Genomic DNA, 17,173 nt, shown 5'->3' on the forward strand with positions numbered 1-17,173 from the left:
TTTTAGTAACCAAGAACAATAAAAGTATACTTTTATCAAGCGGACACAAATCAATGATATACTATATTTTGTCAAACAAAAATTTTCATTACAAACAAGTATTAAACAGAAAAAATTAACTGTGGACAATTAATTCATTTATAAAGAAATATAAAGAAACCATGAAAATTTGATGATTTGAAGGAAAAAATATATCAAATTATAGGCTAGAGCAATAACTGAAATAAAAAAATCAAGTGGAAACAATGTCATATTAATTTGAAAAATTATAATACCAACATAAAAACAGAAATAAAAGAGGCTCTATGAGAAAGAAAAATAAACACACTTTATTGAAAGAGGTAAAAGTAAAATGATAAGAAAAACAAAATACTTATATAAAATGTAGACCGCCGGAGGGTTTGAAACAAATGTGAAAGAGAGCAAAAACCAAATCAAAGAATTGATAGAGATTAAGTACATCCCTAGAGACGAATGAATAACATATCACAGATAAATAAACGGAACAACAGAGACTGAGAATAAACTTGTAACTCCAGAAATATCATTAAATGAATCCACACAAATCGTACGAACTGAAATACGAGATACAATCACACAGTTAATAAATAGAACCCCCATGGAAAAATACAGTAGAGTATGACTACTTTTGTGTTCTAACACTATGGTAAGAAGAAGTTAAAAATCTAATCTTTTTCCCTCTACAGTAAAATGCTAAGGTGAGCGTCACGGAACTAGCGCCACAAGATGGCGCCGTGAATCGATTCACTACTCTTGATCAATTCGTTTTTAGTCATCATATATTTACTCTAAAAATAACTAACAAAATATAGACATTAAACGAGAAGTAAAAATTAAAAGAATAAATGTCACTAGGAGATTTGATTCGCAACGATTATCAAAATTTAATAAAAGTTATAAATGTCATTTGATTATTAACAACATTAAATCAATGTATGTTGTCTGTTGACAACATACATTTGACATTGGAGGGTAAACCGTTAGAGAGGGTCGACATAAAAGAGGAAATAATGGTCAAAATTGAAATACCTCAAAATGAAACGATAAATACTCTCTTCTACGAGTCATCATGCAAGGAATAGTAGAAAGAAGAAAAGTCTTGGAAAGAAAGAAAAAATCTGGCTGAGAAATATTAGAGATTGGACCAACCTCAGTGTTGAACAAATATTTCACGTTGCAAGTGCAAGAAAATAAAGCTTACTATATTTTTAATTATTATATTTATGAAAAAAATATCTAAAGTTATATTTAACACGTTTCCATAGCCTTGTAGTGAAATTTTACTTCTTATTACGATACCGGATCCTGTAAAATTTTAAATACATTAAATCTACCGTAAATTATAAAACATATTCTTAGATTAAAATTAAAACTTCTTAGTATTTAGGTAATATACCGTTCACAATTATGTGATAATGTGCAGGTGTCAATATTCTTTTAAAAGTGATTTATAAAGTTGTGAAGGATTCGACTCTGAACATAGTAGCTAATACGTGTTTTAAATCGAGCTCTCATAATTAATTTAAAAACTAGTGAAATACTAAAAATATTTTCGTTAATTAGTGATCCAGCAGTGAAATAACAAAAATAAACACAACAGAGATAGTAAGTTACTTTAAACATAACAGTTTTTACTATTATCAAATATTATTTTGGATAACCTACAAAATCTAGGACAGGTATTTATACCAAACCTGTTCCACTACAGACTAAGAAGGTTGTATGCCAGGACCGTACTCCAGTTACAAATGATAATTAAAAATGGATAGTTCTATTCAATCTGAAATTCCTACAACTAACAATACACCAAACAGCTCCTCATCATATCAATTTAATGGATCACCTACATATTCTTCCGTAACCAATCAAACACCACAATCCAATATATTTCCATCAAGAAAACAAGCAATTATTTTTGATTCAATTTAAAATACCAAACTATATGATTACTTGCCCGCTTTGAGTCATCTGATACAACCAACCCAGATATCCTTCTGTTCAAAATTATCAAATAATAGAGTATGTATTTATTTAGCAAATGAAAAACTAGCTGAGGATTTCATAAACAGAAATGAAAAAATTTAAATAAACCATCAACTCTTACAAGCTCGTAGACTAATTAGCCCCAGTCAGCGATTAGTATTGTCCAATGTCTGTCCCTCAATCCCACACTCAGTCCTAATATCCGCATTAAAATCACATGGATTAAATCTTCTGTCACCTATAACATTCCTAAGAATAGGCACATCAACACCACAATTCCAACATATTTTGAGTTTCAGACGCCAAACATACATATCTCCACTAAATAACCAGCCCTTACCTGATTCTTTTCTTATCACATATGAGGAAACGACATACAGAATTTTCCTTTCATTAGATAACCAAGCTTGTCAAACATGTAAACAAACCAACCACTTAACAAAAAATTGTCCAATGTCTACTGCGATTACAACAGATAATTCAACATCAAATAATCCAGTTCCAAATATAAACCCAATTGAAAATACAACTAATCTATCAACTCAAAAAACCCAGACAAACACTAAACAACAACAATCAAAAGAAGAAAGCACACAACAAGAAACCCAACCACAAAATAACCAACAAGAAAAACCACACATGCAGCTAACCAAAGAAGATTCAGAAACAACAAACTACCCAAAAATAGATATAGAAAATAAGGCAACGCATATAAACACAGGGAAAGCACAAAACAAACGCACAATCTCCCAAGTCTCTCCACCAGCTACTACATCTACAGAGGAACCTATTTTTATAACACCAAAAAATAAAGAGAAGAAAGTAAAATCAGATCAAAATGTCAAACCACAAAAAACACTAGAAGAAATGCTAAGATACTATAAACCTTTATTTGAGAACCCAAATTCCAACTACCCTATAACTTACGAACAGGTATTAGACTTTTTTGAAAACTGTGAGAACTCACCAGACCCGTTAAGTGTCACCAAAATGTATACAGAAGAAACAGCAGAGGTCACAGATCTATTAACTAATATATACCCTTACCTAAAGGACCGAAAAATTAAAGTCAAATGCACTCGAATAAAAAATAAAATATTAAAGCAAATCAACTTAGACCTTCAAACAGACTTAGAAAGCGACGCATCAATAGAAAATTAATAACACATCATTTTCAACTCTCTAATTCAATGGAACATAAATGGGTATTACACCCATTTAGAAATGTTAAAATTACTAATTTCAAAACATAAACCTAGTCTGATATGTTTACAAGAAACCCACTTCAAAAACAACAAAGCTCATGACTTGAAGAATTTCAATTGTTTTTTTAGAAATCGAGAAAATTCGAAAATTGCAAGCGGAGGGGTAGCAATCTACATAAAAGATAGCTTTGACGCTAAACTGATAAAACTCACAACAACTAGGTATTGAAACAATTGGAATTAGAGTCACAGACACAATTTCTTTTTCAATTTGCAGTATTTACATTCCCCCCAATAAAGAACCCGATTCAAAAGAAATTTCAAACTTATTAAATCAACTACCTGCTCCAAGGATAATAATTGGAGATTTCAATGCACATAATCCGTTATGGGGTTCAGCAAAACTAACATCTCTAGGTCGAAAAATAGAAAAAATAATAGAAGAAGTCAACCTAAATATTCTTAACGACGGAGAACATACGCGCTTTGACACAAGAACAGGTGAAGGCTCTTGTATAGATCTATGTATTTGCAAACCATCAATTACACATACTCTTACGTGGGATGTGTTACCAGATCTATATGATAGTGATCACTACCCTATCATAATAAGCAATGAACTACAATCAACTACCCCGCAACAACTAAAATGGAATTTAAAAAGCGCAAATTGGACAGAATTTCAAAATTACGTTGAAAACAACCTGCAAAACCTAAATGACAATGTAGATATAGACAAAACAATATACTCTCTGACAAACGTAATCACAGAATCAGCAAAAAAGTACGTTGGAATAATTAAGTACGATCACAAACATCAGTCGGTACCTTGGTGGAATCATGACTGCAAAGAAGCATTAAAACAATCGAAACAAGCTTTTAATAAATTCAAACGACAAAAAACTCAACAAAATTCTATAGAATTCAAAAAATTAAGGGCAGTCGCTAGGTATACCATTAAAAAAGCCAAACGTGACTCTTGGAGAGAATATGTCACCACAATACATAGTTCAACTCCTATAACAGCTATATGGAAAAAAGTCAACAAAATGTCTTGTTCCAAACCCCATAAATCAATAAACTTTTTAACTCAAAATAACACTATTTATAAAAGCCCAGAAGAAATATCCAATATACTAGCATCTACTTATGAATATAACTCAAGTAACTTAAATTATAGTTCCAATTTCTTAAAAATCAAAATAAAAGAAGAAAAAAATCCTATAGAATATTACGATCAAAACAATAACGATCTCAATATACAAATAACAAAGGAAGAATTAGAAAATGTATTTCAGAATTGTAAAAACACTTGTCCTGGACCCGACAATATACCGTTTATATTTCTTAAAAAATTAGGCCCTCAATCTAAAGAACACCTACTCAAAATCTACAATATAATCTTATCCAGAAACGTATTTCCTAAATCATGGAAAAATTCAATCATAATACCTATTCAAAAACCAACTAAACCAAAATCAGATCCACAAACATATCGACCAATATCACTCACATGTAGCATAGGTAAAATATTAGAAAAGATAATAAACAATAGGCTTATGTGGTATTTAGAAGCAAACAAATTAATTATTCCAGAACAATGTGGTTTCCGAAAACATCGCTCAACTTTAGACAATCTCATTGACTTAGAATCAGAAATCCACGAAGCATTTGCAATAAAACAGCATTATGTTGGAATATTTTTTGATATAAGCAAAGCATATGATACAGTTTGGAAATATCCAATCATTAAAACACTCAGCAGCTGGTTAATAACGGGTAACATATTAAAATACATTTCAAATTTTCTTGAAAACAGACAATTTCAAGTTCGAGTTGACGGAACATATTCTCAAACAAAAATTCAACAAAATGGTATACCACAAGGATCAAATTTAAGCACAACTTTATTCTTAGTAGCAATAAATTCGATATTAACACAAATTGAAAACCCCGTCAAAGCTAGATTATACGCTGACGACCTAGTTATTTTCTGTAGAGGAAAAAACATAGCAACGATTCACAATCACATTCAAAAAGCGTTAACACACATTGAGAAATGGTCAGCTACAAGTGGACTTCAGTTTAACACTACAAAAACGAAAGCAATCTGTTTCTCAAAGAGAAATCAAATCCAAACAAAAGAATTATATCTACACGAACAAAAACTAGATTATGTAAAAGAAATCCGATTCTTGGGTATGACGTTTGATAAAAAATTAACTTGGAAGACACATATTCAACAGATGAAAAAATCCTGTCTACCTGGTATAAATTTACTACGATCCCTTGCCTTTAAAAACTGGGGTGCCGATTATTCAAGTTTAATACTTATTTACAAATTCATAATTCGATCAAAACTTGACTATGGAGCCATCGTCTACAACTCCTCCAAAAAAACACATTTGAAGTCACTGGATATTATCCAAAATAGATGTCTACGTATTTATTTAGGTGCTCACTACACAAGTCCCATTCAAAGTCTTTATTGGGAAAGTGGAGAACTTCCTCTTTCTTTCAGAAGACAATATCTAAGCCTAACATATGCAGCGGCAGTGTCATCACACCGAAATAATCCAGTACTGCATAACGTTTTTGCTGATCGATTTACAAATAAATTCCAACAAACACATCAAATTGATCATCCTTTTTACTTTCGTATAAAATCATACTTATCCAAATTAAATTTTCAATTTCCAAAAACCTATGATACCTCTTCAATCCACAACCCAGCACCATGGACAATATCTATTCCTGATATCGACATCAGTCTAACAAGCCTAAGAAAATCAGAGATATCATCAACCGTCATTAAACAAAAGTTTTATACACTATTAAACAGATATGGCAATACCTACAACGTATACACCGATGCGTCAAAAAATGAAGACAGAGTTGGAGCAGCAATTTATTCGGAAGACTCCTCAGTTAGTTTCAAATTGCCATGAATTACAACCATCTTTTCGGCTGAATTATTTGCAATCCTAAAAGCACTATTGTTAATACAAAACAAAAACAAAGAAAGATATATAATAATCACAGATTCTTTAAGTTCATTATCCTCACTGACTCAATTGTACTGTGACAACCCCCTTCTACTTCTTATTAAAAAAGAACTTAAAAACATTGCAAATAAGAACATCCAAGTTCACTTTTTATGGGTGCCTTCTCATATAGGAATTGAAGGTAACGAAGTTGTAGATAAACTGGCTAAGAACGCACCAACTAACCCGATGTCCGAAGAAAGTAATATATTGGTACAAAACGATTTAAAACCATACCTAAAACAAAAAATAATTCAAAAATGGCAAGAAACTTGGAACAACACTCCATCAAGGCTATACGAAGTCAACAAACATTCACATCTTTGGAAACCAAAAATAAAAGACAGGAGAGAGCAAGTGATACTTACCCGTCTCCGTATCGGCCATACACGACTTACTCATGACTATTTATTACAGCGCAAAAATAAACCAGTGTGTGAAGTGTGCAACAGTGTTCTAACGGTTAAACATTTTTTAATACAGTGTCCCAAATATAATAGTGAACGACTCAAATATAACATACTCAACTCCCTAAGAGATGTCCTAGAAGAAAATACAGACACCCGAAAAATATTTTCCTATCTTAAAGACTGCCAACTCCTTCAAAAGATCTAAAATGAACATTGTAACACACAAAGATATTATTATTATTATTGTAAACTAATGTATATTTTACTTATTGTATCTATATTGTATTAATCTAAATACGCTAATGACACTGCGTGGTTGATGCGTTAATAAAATAAAAAAACAAAAAAAAAAAAAAAAGTTGTGAAGACACCGCGACATTGCACGATCATGTGTCATACGGTTTTGTCTTTCATATAAACATCGATAGTTTTTAGCTTTGTGTGTATCAGTTTGGAATTTATTTAGTTTGGGATTTGAATGTCCGTATCATATAAGTTGTCTAGTTATTATAGCATATATAATGTCGTATGTTAATTCCATTTTATTTAACAATAAAACACTGAAAACTTTGTTTTTAAAATTTCCACAAAATTAATTATATCTTATCACTACAGATGTTTCGGCAGAGTGCCTTTCTCAAGTCTCAAGTTTCTCGAATCCATTAATCATCCATTGTATTTCTTATACTTTCATTTTAATCCCTTCCAATCAAGATTTTGAAGCAGCTTTTCTCCATTAGTCAATTTTTGTTGCTTTTTGTCACTGTTTCTTCTTTCTCTTTATCATCATCGTTACGTAGAGCTACAACATTGGGTGAGTCTTCGCTAACTTTTCTCCAAGTTCATCGATTTTCCACGAATCTGTATTTCGTGGGGTAAGGGAGTGGAAATCCCTATGGAAAATTTTATTAATTTGGCTTTGTATGAGTTTATATGAGGTTGGAACAGATTTAACATGGCAGTAAATGATTAGGTCATCAGCGTATTTAACATATTTGATGGGAGGCAAATTTCGTTGATGGCAAGAATAAATAAAGTTAAACTTAATGCAGATTCTAAAGGGACACCTTAATTTTGAGGAAGAGATTAAAAAGTTTACCCTTGGCAAGGCCTTTAAAGATTCTTTCAATTAGATATTTTTTTACAAATGAGAAAATATTACCATTTAAATTATAGTGGGAGATTTTGTCAATGATTGCTTTTCTGGAGATTGAATAAAATGCCCCTTCAACGTTAAGTACAACGTTAAGTACTACGACAACTTGTTAATAATTATAGATTGCTTAAGAAATGTGTGTTTGAAAAATAAAAAAGTTATCAATAGTAGACCGATTACGTCGGAAGCCGAATTGAGCGTCGGGAATAATATTATACTGTTTAACGAACCAAGTGAGTATTTCATTGATCATTGTTTCAAGAAGTTTGCAGGTAATACAAGTAAGAGAAATCAGACGAAATATATTGGAGTTATAGATGGTTGGTCAGGTTTTTTAATTGGAATGATTATAGAATTGCGCCAAACATCTGGGAATTTTTGTGTGTTCTAGATTAGGTTATAAAAATTTCGAGAAGTTTGGAGAGAGATTTTTTAAAAATATATAAAAGATATCATCGGGATCATCAGCAGATTTTGTACATGAAAACAAGGTAAATTTTAGTTTATTTAGGGTAAACAAGGCGTTCATAAACGTGACATCGTGTGGAGTTGACGAGATGGTGGAGAAAGATTGAGCGCGTAAAGAACTGGGAGTAAAAGCCATATTACTTTTATTGAATCTGTCTTCAACCCCATTAGCGAGTGTGTCGGAAATGAATTGACTGTCAGAGATAACTGTGTTGTTGAAGATGATAGGAGAAATAGTTAGGATATAGGAATGAAGGATGACTAAATTCATAGGATGAAGATTAGTTTTATTGCCTTGGATTTGTGAAAAAGATTTTTTTAATTAATGAGAGTGGAGTTATCATATCCACAGGTAACTTTAACATCCTAATATATAAGACTAAATAATGTAAACTAAATTGTAACATATAACTTTTAACGGGTTTTTACCCAGATATTTAGTGGCTCAAATAATGTACACCTGATGATTGAATATGGATTCCGAAAACGATTTGTCTTCATGACATAACCCGTTTGTGTTCGTTTGTTTTTTGTAATGATCTTTCTTTTATCTTAGTATAGATTAGGGCAAGATCTTTCATTAACGATTGTCAGCGGTATGTCAGTGGTAAATTTACTGGCTTCATTTAGAGGGTCGTTGGTGCCTAAGGAATTTTCGAGAAATTTTTCAAGATCATTCTAGAAAACCCTAATTTTTGTGTTTTTATAGGATTTGAGTGCAGCTTTTAGTTCGAAATAGTTTATACGAGAGTTCGGATAATTGGTATCTTGTGAAACTGAGGATGAATAATGAAAGGGCGAAGGAAGAAAACAGTATATATGGTTAGGTCCAGATTTGTTGCAAAACTTTTATTTTAAATTTTCTGCCAGAATCTTGGCTGTCTCTTAATTGTCAAGGATAACCTTTCGATTAAAAAAGAGATTGGATATTTTAAGGTTATTTTTTATTAACAATTTTTTTTCCACACTGGACTTGGGCTAGTATTTGAAGTACATAAAGTTTTCTTACTTAATTAAATATCGTGTCTAAATTTGGCAAAAGATGAAGTAAAAATATACAGAGAGCAGAAAAAATGAATAAATACGAGAGAAAGAGAAAAATTCTATTCATCATGTATGCTGTGATTAGATTTGACATCAGAAGATTTATCAGAGGATTCACTTATATATACTCTTGTAAGTCGGAGGTAGGCTGTTCTTTTAACTTTTTTAAGATTCTAGTGATACGATTTTTTAGTGATCTTTTCCTTGTACCTATGTAGAGCTGCAATAAGTCCTTTTGAACACCATCTATGTTGGAGGATTTTTAAGCTTCTTGTAGTGGGGTGATACATACAAAAGAGTTCTCAAGAAGTGTAATAAGTTGCGTGGAATTGAGTGTAAAATTAGTCGGATTATCTTTATAAAGCATTTCTATAGCGGAAATATAATAAGGTTTCATCGAGTAATCCAATCAAAGATTAGATTTGGACATTTTTTGGCTGGTTTGGGTGGCATCGAAAATGCCGAAGGAGGAAAAGAACTTAATAGAGCAAGAATACCGGATGAAGATAGAATGGTAGGAGTATCAGGAGGACTGTCATTGAAGTGTCCCCTTTTTTGTCCTACTGCCAACATGGGCTTTGAATTAGTACGACAAGGGATGGATAAATCCATAATGGCAGCCAGGATGGGTATGTAGTTAACGGAGATGGACTCAATTTCCGAAGATAGAAATTCTTTTGATGAAGTTAAGAATTTAGGATTAAGGACTCCTTAGAGTCAGCTAAAAATGAAGAAGAGGGAGGAGCATTAGCTGCAATTGTAACGAGTCCGTTACTTAAATAATCGTTTACCTTCTTTTTGTGACTGGAATCTTTTAATTTAATTCTAAATTAAATTCATATTGAAATATTCTTAAACTAAATATTTAAATAACTCCCAGTAAATTTTATTTTCTGAGGTTGGCATTAAACTGCGCCCTCAGCGGTGAAATTCTGAAAATACATTCAACCGACAGCTTGTAAAATCACTTGTTGCTGGAATCTCGTTGAGTGAACATCGTTTGTTCAAGGCGGCTGGGGAAGTGCCACTTTTTTTTCCCGAATTTGGTTTAAGTTTATTTTATGTGAAGAGCTGTTATTTTAGAAGAAACCATTTGAGTTATTTTGTTGTTTTGTACGAGGATATTTTCAGTTGGATCACCCTAGCCGGTAAGATAACATTACAAATAAATTATAAGGAAAAATCCTTTATATCATCCGCCATTGTTAGTAAAATTCAGGCCTATTTTAATTTCGTCTTTGATAGGTATTTCATATATTTGATACATGTTATATTTCACCTTATTTCATTAAGGAAAAGTTTTATACCTAAATAAATTATAAGTATTAGATTCTATATCCATCTCAAATTTTTATTTCCTTTCAAGAATTAAAGCAAACAATTATTTATTTCAATTTTATACCGTTAAACCGGCTAATATTTCTTTTTTTTCCTATTCTATAATATATAAGATCATGTTTGCCGTTAAAATTATCTATTTAATATATCCATACATTATAAAAACATTGTCACACCATTCGAAGGTCACTATTTACCGAAAACCATTAAGTTTTTTATTTCAATAAGGTCACTTCCTGACATTTTTTGTATCGCCTTTCAAGATTGATAACCCTTGTGTTTTTCCTTACCTTTTGTATGTACAAAAACTTGGAGTAACACAACTGTTTTTTTAGCCTACTCAAGAATCCAGTTACAAGTCAGGGGAAGAATTATTTTTTAGTTGGGGTTATATTTAATAAGGATAAGGGGAAGGAGTTTCAAGTGGGTTTTTTTATGGGATATTAAGAAGCAGTTTAAAGTGACGTATTTGTCCAATAGTACCTGATCCAGGGAATACAGGTTTGGTATCTTGTTACCACCTGAGTCCAGTTCTCCACCGGATCATCTTCGAGGGAAACCTACTGAAACCGGCAGGAAGAACTGACTTATTTTTGTTTTTCATTCAATTACTTTAAATAATTTTTTTTTATGTCATCTTCAAGGTTTTAACTTTTGGTTTAATTTTTAATAAAAGAAAACTATCCTTAATAATAAATATCTTCAATTTTTTCTAAAAAAAACATTTATCATTGTAATTTAATTTAATTATTTATTGTTTACCAAGGGATGAGGTTATAACTCTCCCTTGAATTTCTCATTGTTAGGTTATTGTGTGCACACATATCCCAGAGAATTTTTACTTAAAAACCTAAACAATTTTTGAACGAAAACTAACTATTAGTGAGTAGTATATAATTATATTTATTATTTATACATTATTATTGGATCTAACTTTTGTCACAATTTGAAATTTTTAAGGGGTATATCAGGGGTAAATTGTTTTATAATTATTCAGGGATTTTACTGTAAATATAGCTATAGTTAACTGTACAAAAGAGGTGGTGGTTTAGTATATAAGCATTTAAAATAGTTTGTACCTAAGTTTGGTAATTATTAAAGGTGTGGTTAAAATTTAATATTTCAATTAGTACCTATCTTTTATATTTCAGCAATACAAGATATCTCGGAAGAAAACATTTAACTTCCTGGCGCCCAAGCATTCACTAGAGCAACTTTTACTTTTCATCTGTTTATTTCTTGGCGGTTTTCTCGTCATTAGTTCTTATATCTTACGGTCTCTGTAGGGCATGCAAATTGGCCGAATCCTTCTTTGAGTGTCAAGTGGTCATTCTCCTGCATAGTCGCTAGCCAACACTTAATTCTGTTATATTTTAAAATTCATATTTACTTCATAAAATTCATATTTATTTCTTTGACATAATTTATTTCTATCTAATCCCTTCCATCTTCCGTTATTCCCCATATTAGTTCGTTGGTGTATCAAGGTGCATTTTAGAGTTCACCCTTTTGCTACACTCGATAGAGTCACCCAGACTTCCTCTAGCACAATTTTTGTTACATTAACATATTTTTGTTACATTGGCGCCCAACGTGGGGCCTTTTCTCAGTTCAGACCGTACATTCTGTAGTATATTTCTCTTTGCAAAAAATTCTTTATTATTTCTAATTTGTTCCTGTTGCTCTCTGTTCATTTTTTTTTAACTTCCTTATTTATTTATCTTTTCTTATTAGATTTACATTTATAGGTTTACTTGTATTGCTGCAGTTTACTTATATTCATATTTAAACCCTCACCTTCTTAATCATTGTGTACAGTTAACAATCTATTTTACTATTATTGAACTATAAGAATTTAATAATTTAGATATTACTATTTTTATATATATATATATTAGCCAATATTGGTGGGTTTTTTATATTCAATTATTTGTTAATCATATACTTGTTGAAACCATTGTGTGTTGCTTCAAGGATTGTGTTATATTTACTTAACTTTACTTAACCATTTTAAAATTTTTGTGAATAACTTTAGATTATTCTTCGATTGATTTTGTGGTGTGTTGTTACATATTTATTTAGATATATATATATATATTTTTTTTAAACCTTAGATTATTCTTCGATTGATTTTGTGGAGTGGTAATACATTATTTCCTTTGTCTATTCATCTATTCATCTATTTTTGTTTCACAATGTCTGTATTCAAGGTAGAACATTTATTAGTCAAGGAATTAGATTATGAGTTGAAAATTAGGGACATCAATATTGATGAGTCTTCCAATGTGGATTTAAAACGCAAACTATTGCGTGGAGCTTTAAGGCAAGAAGAAGGAAACAGAAGCTTTCGACAAATTTCTGCCACAAGTATTCCTTTTCTAGAGCAGCAAGAAGAGATTGATGAGACTGTGGATGATTTGGCTAAAAGGATATCCGATTTTAGAGGGACTGTCCAAGATAGCCTATACTCCAGGCTGATATCACGTCTAGCTCATGTCTCAGGCCGTGTTCATTTATTGTCGTGTTCGAATGACGAGCAGCAATCTTATAAACGCTCAATTTCAATCCGAATTCTTAGCCTAGAGGGTGAACTTGATTCACGAGTAAACCCAATTGCTACTTCAACTCCTATTTCTTCCGTCCAAGCAGCTAACTCATTTCTACACCCCAAACCTGTTCAGGTACATAAATGGGGCATTACATTTTCTGGTGAAGGTCATTATGACCAAGTAATTTCTTTTTTGGATAGGGTGGAATGTCTTCGTGTATCGAGAGGAGTAAGTGAAGATGATCTTTTTGCAGCTTCTGCTGAATTGTTTACAGGCACAGCTTTTACGTGGTTTAGAAACAACCGCAATAATTTTTCTAATTGGTCTGATTTGGCTCAGAAACTTAAATCTGATTTTCTTCCATATTCATTTCAAGATGACCTTCTAGACCAAATCAAAAATCGTAGACAGAAGCCAAATGAGTCTGTTACGATGTTTATTAATAACATTTTGGGTATGTGTAGTCGCCTTGAGACTCCTCTAACAGATTCTGCAAAAATTAAGATTATTCTGAAATGTCTATTGCCTTTTTATCACCAACAATTAGCTTTAGTCGACATCACCAGTATAGCAGACATCACCGAGAAATGTAAACGTTTGGAGAAAACTTTATCTTGGTCTTCTCAACCTCCCACCACTTCCAAACACTCTTCTGACTCTTTCGGTCACCAAAATCCTTTTAGGCACCGTTCTTGGCAATCTAAGGGCCCTGAGCGTAATATCTCAGTTGTAAGTTCTGTAGTGTGCTGGAATTGTCGTGAGTCTGGCCATACTTTTTATGATTGCGGCATCCCTCGTATCCGTATTTTCTGCCACGGTTGTGGTAAAGAAAATACCCTCAAACGCAATTGTTTTAGGTGTTCGGGAAACGAACGATCGGAGGTCCGTCCCCTGAGCGTTTCTCCGTCCACACCCCCATCAGGGAATCAAACCGTTACATCAAACGAAATCACTGGTCCAACCACGTCAAACCACCCAAACCCACCTTCCAGTCGGAAAGGGAAAGGGGTTGTTTCAAAAAAACCAACACACACCACACCAAGTCATTCCAAGAAGTAACTTCTCAATATAATACATTTGATTCGCATAGATTATCTTCCCCAAATATCTTCCCAAATTTTAGTAATAAACATAATAGTAGCAGTGTAGTAGTTCCAGTATCTATACCAGAGTCTACCACAATTCAGGAAGATTCTTTTATTTCTGATTCTTCTTGTTTGCCTATTGCATCCTCTGATTGTGTAGGTAGAGATAATAAGTTTAGTTTAGTACCATTTAAAATTTTTGATCAATCAGATAATAATTGTTTTGATTTGAATTCGTTATTAGTGAGAAAACATAATGATAATAGACCTTATCTTCCTATTAAGATTTTAGGACAATCTTGTTTAGCTCTTTTAGATAGTGGCTCGAACATTTCTGTGATAGGTTCACATTCACTAACTTTACTGAAAAATGCTGAGGTTTCCATTATGCCCATTTCTTCTCTGCAAGTGTCTACTGCAGATGGTACAGTTCAGTCTATTACAGGCAAATTCGAAACCGAAATCACAGTAGCAGATTTATGTAAGCAAATTACATTCTATATCATTCCTTCAGTTCAGAATTCTATAATTTTAGGTATGGACTTCTTAAATGCTTTTAATAGCACACTAAATTGTTCTAATTTTTCCTTTTCTATTTCTCAATTTAATCTGTCCTTACTTAGTGCTATTCAGGATTTTACTAGTTTATCTAGTTCAGAACAAAGTCAATTAGAGAATATGATCTCTAAATTTACAACCCTTTCGTCGAAAGACAAGTTAGGTCGTACATCCTTAATATCTCACACTATCGAGGTGGGAGATACCACACCTTTTAGACAATATCAGTATCCTATTCCTCAGGCTTGGCAAGATGACTTGGAAAAGGAAATTGATTCCATGTTAGAGTTGAAGATCATTGAACCTTCCACGTCTTCTTACTGTAGTCCTTTGTGGTTAACCAAGAAAAAAGATGGATCTTTTAGGGTCTGCTTCGATGGTCGAAAGTTGAATAATATTACTACAAATCGGGATGCTTATCCTATTCCTCGAATAGACGTCATTCTAAGTAAACTCCAGAATGCTAGGTATATTTCTTCTATCGACCTATCTAAAGCTTTTTTACAAATTCCTTTAAGTGAGGAAAGTAAAAAGTATACAGCTTTTGCAGTTAGTGGGAAAGGATTATTTCAGTTTGTCACTATGCCTTTTGGTCTTGTTTCAGCTCCTCAGACAATGTGTCGTCTGATGGACTTAGTCATTGGTCCTCAGTTAGAGCCCTATGTTTTTTATTATTTGGATGACATTTTGGTTGTCACTCCTGATTTTTCTCTTCATATGGAAATTTTGGATAAGTTGTTTTTACGTCTCAAAGAGGCTAATTTAACTATTAATTTAGATAAATGTCAGTTTTGTCGTCCTAGTCTTAAATTTTTAGGATATGTAGTCGATAGTAAAGGTTTAAGGACTGACCCTGATAAAGTTACAGCTATCAAAGATTTTCCTATACCTAAGACTACCACTCAAGTCCGTAGGATATTAGGCATGTGTGGATATTATCGTCGGTTTGTGCCGTCTTATTCTACTTTGTTGTCTCCACTTACAGATCTCCTTAAAAATAGGAAAAAAGGCCAAACTATTACATGGACTTCAGAAGCCGATGATGCTTTCCGGCGTATAAAAGAAGCTCTTACTAGTGCACCTGTCATGACATCTCCGAATTTTAAAGAGCATTTCTATCTCATGACAGATTGTTCCAACACTGCTTCAGGTGGTGTACTATTTCAAATGAAGGATGGTTCGGAACATCCAATAGCTTATACCAGCAAAAAGCTCAATAAAGCACAGAAAAATTATTCCACCACAGAGAGAGAACTTCTTGCAATTATCCATGGTCTTGATGCCTTTCGGTACTATCTTGAGGGTCGTAAGTTTACTATCATCACAGATCATAGTTCTTTATTATGGTTACATTCCATGAAAAATCCGTCACAACGTTTATCCCGTTGGATTTGTAGGCTTTCTGTCTTTGATTATAATATTGTTCATCGCAAAGCCAATGGTGTTGTGGTTGCAGATGCGTTGTCACGTACATTCGATATCAATCTTTTAGATCTGTCCACTTTATCTCCAGATAATTGGTATCGAAAGATGATTCATAATGTCACCCAAGAACCTACTAGATATCCTGATTTCAAGGTAGAGAATAATATCCTGTATAAACATGTAATCAGTCCAGTTGAGTCTTTATCGAATATGTCTGATTGGAAAATAGTAGTCCCAACAGCAAATAGGGATGAAGTCTTGAGAACTTTTCATGATGATGTGACATCAGGTCACTTTGGTTTTTATAAAACATTTAGTAAAATAGCTGAATTATATTACTGGCCTGGTCTGCGCAACTCAGTTAAGAAATACATCTCTAGATGTAGAGTTTGTGCAACATGCAAGCCGAGTAACCTACCTCAAGCTGGATTAATGGGTTCGTTTAGGAACATTAATTTTCCTTGGCAAATGATCTCTTTAGACCTTATTGGACCGTATCCACGTAGTTATTCAGGTAATACGTATTGTTTGGTAGTTGTAGATTACTTCACCAAATTTCCTTTAGTTTGCCCTCTTCGTAAGGCTACAACTCCAGCTATTTTGAAGTTCTTAGAGGAGCAAGTGTTCTTACTATTTGGTATTCCCCAAATAGTATCATGTGATAATGGTCCACAATTTATTTCTACAGCCTTTAAAAATCTTTTAAGTAAATATAAGGTCCAAAAGATATTCTACAATGCAGCTTATCACCCGCAAGCTAACCACACTGAACGTGTAAATCGTAGCATTGTTACTGCTCTTCGATCTTACACTTACACTGATCATAGAGCGTGGGATCAGTACATTCATTCAGTTGCTCAAGCCATTCGAACTTCGGTTCATGAAAC

The sequence above is a fragment of the Diabrotica undecimpunctata genome, chromosome 8 (assembly GCF_040954645.1).
Source record: "Diabrotica undecimpunctata isolate CICGRU chromosome 8, icDiaUnde3, whole genome shotgun sequence".
Taxonomy (NCBI): domain Eukaryota; kingdom Metazoa; phylum Arthropoda; class Insecta; order Coleoptera; family Chrysomelidae; genus Diabrotica; species Diabrotica undecimpunctata.